Below are 6,064 nucleotides of genomic sequence, written 5' to 3'. Positions count from 1 at the left end.
GGCTGCTAGTGGTGCAGTGAGTAGAGCACCAGCCCTGGAGTCAGAAGGACCTGATTTTGGATCCAGCCTCAGACACTTAACACACACACACACACACACACACACACACACACACACACAAACTAGCCGTGTGACCTTGGGCAAGTTACTTAACCCCAACTGCCCTCCAAAAAGCAAAAAATATATATATTTTTAAACTTAAAAAAGGAATAGAGATTGAATGAGTGAAAATATTTATCAAGGGTTTGCTATGTGCCTGAAGAGTACAAATAGGAAAAAAAAATGAAGACAATCCCAGATCTCAGGGAGCTCACCTGCTATTTGGGGAAGACAACACACAAATATTTGTCAACATGCACAAGGATCTCATCTTTTAAGCTCTCCCTCATTACTTCAAAGCAATTTAAAATATTCCTAAAATACAGTATCAGAAGATAATATACAATATAAAGATAAACATACCTTGCTCTGAGCCAGTTCAGAATTCACAGGTTTCATATTATTTAGAGCTAGAATATCTTAGAGATCCTCTTTTCTTGCCTCCTCATTTTACAGGGAAGGAAACTGAAACCCAGAGAGTGCCCTGCTTATGGGCTCACAGGTAACAGGGAAGCAAAGCCAAGATTCAAGCCTACATCCTTTAGTTCCAAATCCATTCACTATGCTCCCTCATTAGACTCACCCAGGCAACAGTGAAAAGAAAGAACAGCAATATTGATAAATAAAGGAGAGTTTTAACACTGAATCCTATCTCCACTTCCACCTATTCACAGGATATCTTAAACACTTTCTTTTAACTTCAGTTTTCCTCCAGTCTCCTCTTCCATAACAGCAATGCTACTTGCAGCTGTTGTGGGGGTATAAGACCCTTAACACCAGTACACAGAAGGGCTGTTAGCACAGGTTCTTTGATCTGTTTTTCTAAAGAAAAGCAACTCAAAAGAGGGTCAACAATCAGGGAAAATACAAACAGAAATTACTAGCAAAAAAATAGCATAAAGACCAACAGACAGGGCTTCTAACCATCTGATCAAATAATACATACATCACAGATCAACAAACAGATCCAACTGTCTGACCATTATACACATACATAGTTACTAGAAAGAGAAGCACCACCATCTGGGTTTTCAAAGCCTGAGGGCTCCTTAACAGCTGCCCAGAGTCTCATTTGAACACTCTTCCCATGAGTGAGCCCCAAAGCAAAATGCTCAGAGTACATATACACTTCTCTGGGTCAGAGGGTATCATACCCCTTGTGACCCACTGCCTAATTACAAAGTAACAAGAGGTGTGGGCCTTCCTGGAAAAATAAGCCTCCCCTAATCAAGCTTCTCCTGTTGGACTCCATGTGAGGCCTGTTAATGCGCAGGGAAGATCTTCCCACAAACATTACATCTTCCAAAAGCAAACAGTTCTAATTTTCAAGGCCTTTCAAGTCCTTTGTGAACAGAAAGAGAACTAAGGCAGTAGGAACCGCAGTTGGACCAAAATGCAGAGAAGCATCTACATACATGATATGATTTGAGAGGCACTATGGTCCTACCCCTCCTCTCCAAAGAACTCAAACACCACACAAATTCCAATATTCTGCAGAGGCATTGGAGTTTCATAAAATGAAAATGTTAATTGGTAGGTACAATAAATTAAGCAAATTACTAACTCAGTAATTCTTCTGGGTGGGGGGTGGGATAAGAGTAGATTAAGTTACTTCCCCTGAGTCTGTTTCTGTAAAATGGGGACAATTATAAAGATAGAAAAAAAGGTACTCATATATGGCTTTAAGGTTTGCAAACACTTTACAAACATGACCTCATTTGACCCTCATCCTAACTCTGTGAGGTGGGACAGATCTTATTTGCCCACATTTTACAAGTGAGGAAACTGAGGCTATAAGAAGCAAGATGACTTACCTATGGTCAGAGTAAAAATTAGAGGTAGGATCTGAAGCCAGGTATTCCTACATTCAGGTAGCCTGTACCTCATGAAATCATTCCAGTATTGACTACACCTGGACTCATTCTCCTTGGATCAGTGGCCAAGGTAGGGGAATTGAAATACTTCTTGCTCCCCTTTGTTGCCACTTCCTAGTTCCAGTCCTCTTTTCCCTTTGAGATTTGTGCTATTCATATCTACTGCCTAATCAAAATCCTGATAGCTAGTGTCTGTAGACACCAACTTACTCCCCTGCCAAGCTTTAGTCTTGGATCACTCTCATCATTCAATGCCTTCACTCCTACATATGTGCAGCTGAACAAAGGTGGAAAGAAAAATCACTCAACTGTTATGACTAGGTCCACTACAAATTTATGTTACACAGCCTCGAGTAGGCCTTCACCGATGCTAGGCAATCCTATTATACTTCCCTTATTGATTTACTATCCTACTGTCTTATTGATTCTTCCAAACCTTTCCATCCCTCTTCAAACCACCCCTAGTTTGGACTCCCCCCAACTCCTCAGCTAAGTTTCTGATCTCATATTTTACAGGAAAAAAAAAATTGAGGCCATTTTGCCATAAACTTCTTCTCCCCTCTCCCTCATCTCTTACATTCAAATGACTTCTGCACCTATCCCTACTTCACTTCTGTCTCACATGATGAAGTGGCCTTACTCCTTACCAAGGCTAACCCCTTTACCTGTTTAATCAATTCCATTGCTTCCTGTCTCTTCTGGCAGATTGCCCCCTCTGTCTTCCCCACTCTATCACTTTATTTTTAATCTCTCCTTGTTTATAGGCTCATTCCCTATGGCCAACAAATATGCCCATGTCTTCCCCGTCCTCAAAAACCACAACCACCCTCATTTGATCAACCATCAAACTATCTACCTTTCTCTATTCCTATTGTCTTCTTACCTGCTTGCAACCCAGCTTCTGACCTTACCATTCCACCTAAACTGTTCTCTCCAAAGTTACCAATGATCTCTTCATTGCCAAATCTAATGGACTTTTCCCAATCCTCATTCTCCTTGATCTCTATGCAGTCTTTGAAAGTGCTGATAGCCCTCTTCTTAATTTTCTCTTCTCTCAAGGCTTTTAGAATACTGGTCTCTCTTGGTTTTCCTCCTACCTATATGATTGCTTCTTCTCGGTCTCCTTTGCTGAATCCTCATCCATATCATGACTTCTAACTGTAGGTATACCCAAGGTGTTCCTCCAGGTTTCATCCTTGGTCCTCTTCTCTTCACTTGGTGATCTCATCAGCTCCAATGGATTTAATTACTATTTTATGATGATGACTCTAAAATCTACTTATCCTGTCCCAAACTGTCTGCTGACCTTCAATTTCCCATCTCCAAATGCCTTTCAGACATTTCAAACTAGATGTCCTATGTACATTTTAAGCTAACATGTCCAAAACAGAAATCATTATCTTCCCCCTTAAACCGTCCCCCTCTCCTACCTTCCCTATCACTGTAGAGAGTAACACAATGCTTCCAGTCCCTCCCAATCTAGAAGTTATCATGGACTCCTCACTGTCTCTCATTCACTATATCCCATCTGTTAACAAAGTCTATTGATTTTAACTTTGCAGCATCGTGGTAATATGCCCCCTCTCACTGACAACTGCCACCACTCTAGTGAAGGCCATCATCAATTCATGCCTGGATTATACAATAGCCTGCCTGCTGGTGGGTCTGTATGCCTCAAATCTCTCTCCACTCCAATCCATACTCACTTCAGTCACCAAAGTGATTTTCTTTAAGTGCAGGTTCAACCAAGATACTCCCCTACTCTATAAACATCATTGGCTCCCTATCACCTTCAAGATCAAAATCAAAATGCTGTTCTGGGCATGAAAAATCTTTCATAAACTTGCTGTTTTCTACTGTTTCAGTCTTCTTCCACCTCACTCCCCACCAGGTACACTCTGACCCAGTGACACTGGCCTCCTGGCTGTTCCATGAACAAGACACACCATCTCTTGGTTGGAGTATTTTCTCTAGCTGTCATCAGTGCCTGGAATGCTCTCCCTCTTCAATTCCACCCACTGACTTCCCTGACTTCCTTTAAGTTCAAACTAAAATCCCATTTTTACAGGAAATTTTTCCCAATTACTCTTAGTTCTAGTGCTTTCCATTTATTTATTTCCTATTTACCTTGTACATAGCTTTGCATATATTTGTTTGCATGTTGTCCCCCTCATTAGATGATAAACTCTTTGAAAGCAGGGAAAGTCTTTTGCCTTTTTTATATCCCCAGTGCTTAGCATAGTGCTTGGTACAGCAGATCCACTAAATAAATATTGATTGACATAGACTGAGAACTGAAAGGGATTTTAGAAACCATCTAATCTCATTTTCTCAAGGAACTTACAATCATCTGGGAGAAATAAGTCCAGTTCTTATGACATAGCTAAGAATTTACTGTCATATATAATTAGGTGCCAAAGTAAATGGTACAGACCAGAAATATATCAGTGTTGTGCACATAGTCAATACTCAATAAAGGTTATGGGTTGATATTCTTTAAATGTGAGCATTGCACAATAATTGGCATCTCTTTGAATAATATTGCCTGGGAGAAAAGTCTTTAGCATAAAAATGTCCAGCAGATGCTTCTTTCAATATGAGAATAAATCTTGACAGCTTTTTCAATAAAAAAATAATAAGTATTGATTGACTGATGCTTGAAAGTGTTTTGTGGTCTCTACATAAATATAAGTTATTGTTATTATTACTACTACTACCAATATTTACATTCACTCTGTGCTAGGAGGGCAGGGACCTATAAATAGTAACTGATTCTCTTTTGACCAGGAACCCTAAGGGTCTTCCCCTCCCAGTTTGATTTTTTTTCTTTTTTGATGAAAGGGGCCACCCCTTGATAAACTTCTTAAAGAGGCCTATTCACTGAATGGGTGGAACCTCACTCAAAGTGAGAACCTGAAAGACCTTAGCCTTCAAGGGCTGGGGTCTCCCAATGCATCCTGGGCCCTCTCCAATAGTTCTGATGAATATCTGGTCACTATATCCAGATGGCTCTGGAGGAGAAAGTGAGGCCGGTGACCCTGCACAGCCTTCCCTCACTCAAATCCAAGTCAACTGCAAACCATGTCATCATTTCCCTGAAGCCACGGTCCTCTTTCAGAACAAAGGACAAGCATAACTACCAATAATGATAACAATTATGATAGATACTGAATCTCTGATTGCTTGGATATATAGAACTCCCTGGTGAAAAATTCCCTTTGCTGGGGCAGCTAGGTGGCACAGTGAATAGAGCACTAGCCCTGGAGTCAGGAGGACCTAAATCCAAATTCAGCCTCAGACACTTAACACTTACTAGCCTTGTGACCTTGGGCAAGTCAGTTAACCTCAATTGCCCTGCCTTCCCCCGTCCAAAAAAAAAAGGCAGGGAAAAAAAAAAACTCATGGGGAGGGGGTAGGCGGGGCTAGGTGGCGCAGTGAATAGAGTACAGGCCCTGGAGTCAGCAGGGGCCTAAGACACTTAACACTGACAAGCCCTGTGAACTAGGGTAAGTCACTTAATCCCAATTGCCCTGCTCTCCCCCCTCCAAAAAGAAAAAAAAAATTCCCTTTGCTAATGCAGGTAATACCTTCTCTTCAACTTTGCTCAATATGTGCCAGGATTTAAACCTAGATCTCCAATGGCTTCTTAACTATCCTGCCTAAATTATGGTGGTGATGATGGTGATGGTGGTGGTGATAGTAGAAAAAACCTGGGTCTAATCTCTCCTCTGGCACAAGTTTGGCTGTTTGAGCTCGGCTAAATCACTCTGGGCAACTCTTTCAGATTACAAATTGCAGAGAAGGTGCCAACCTGCATTGGTAGATGGAGTTTCCTCCTTCGGCAGTTCCCTATATCAGTCATACCACAGTCCCTGTCTCTATCACCAATAAATTTATCAGTCACTACCTGGGGGTTTTCTAAGGAAGATGACACAGGGCTACTTGGAGGTCAAAAAAGGTTTGAAAGAATGAGGTGCTGTTGGGTGGGGGTAGGGTGACACAAAGGGGTACTTTGATGACCTGGTGTGACAGTCCAGAAATGTGGACTGGGGTCCGGTGAAAAGGAGGGAGAAAGGGATGCTGCGGCCAAA

This window comes from Petaurus breviceps, unplaced genomic scaffold (genome assembly GCF_028583685.1).
Source record: "Petaurus breviceps papuanus isolate PSGF00001 unplaced genomic scaffold, PetGlider_PUasm1.0 90977, whole genome shotgun sequence".
NCBI lineage: Eukaryota > Metazoa > Chordata > Mammalia > Diprotodontia > Petauridae > Petaurus > Petaurus breviceps.
This window is presented reverse-complemented; position numbering follows the sequence as displayed.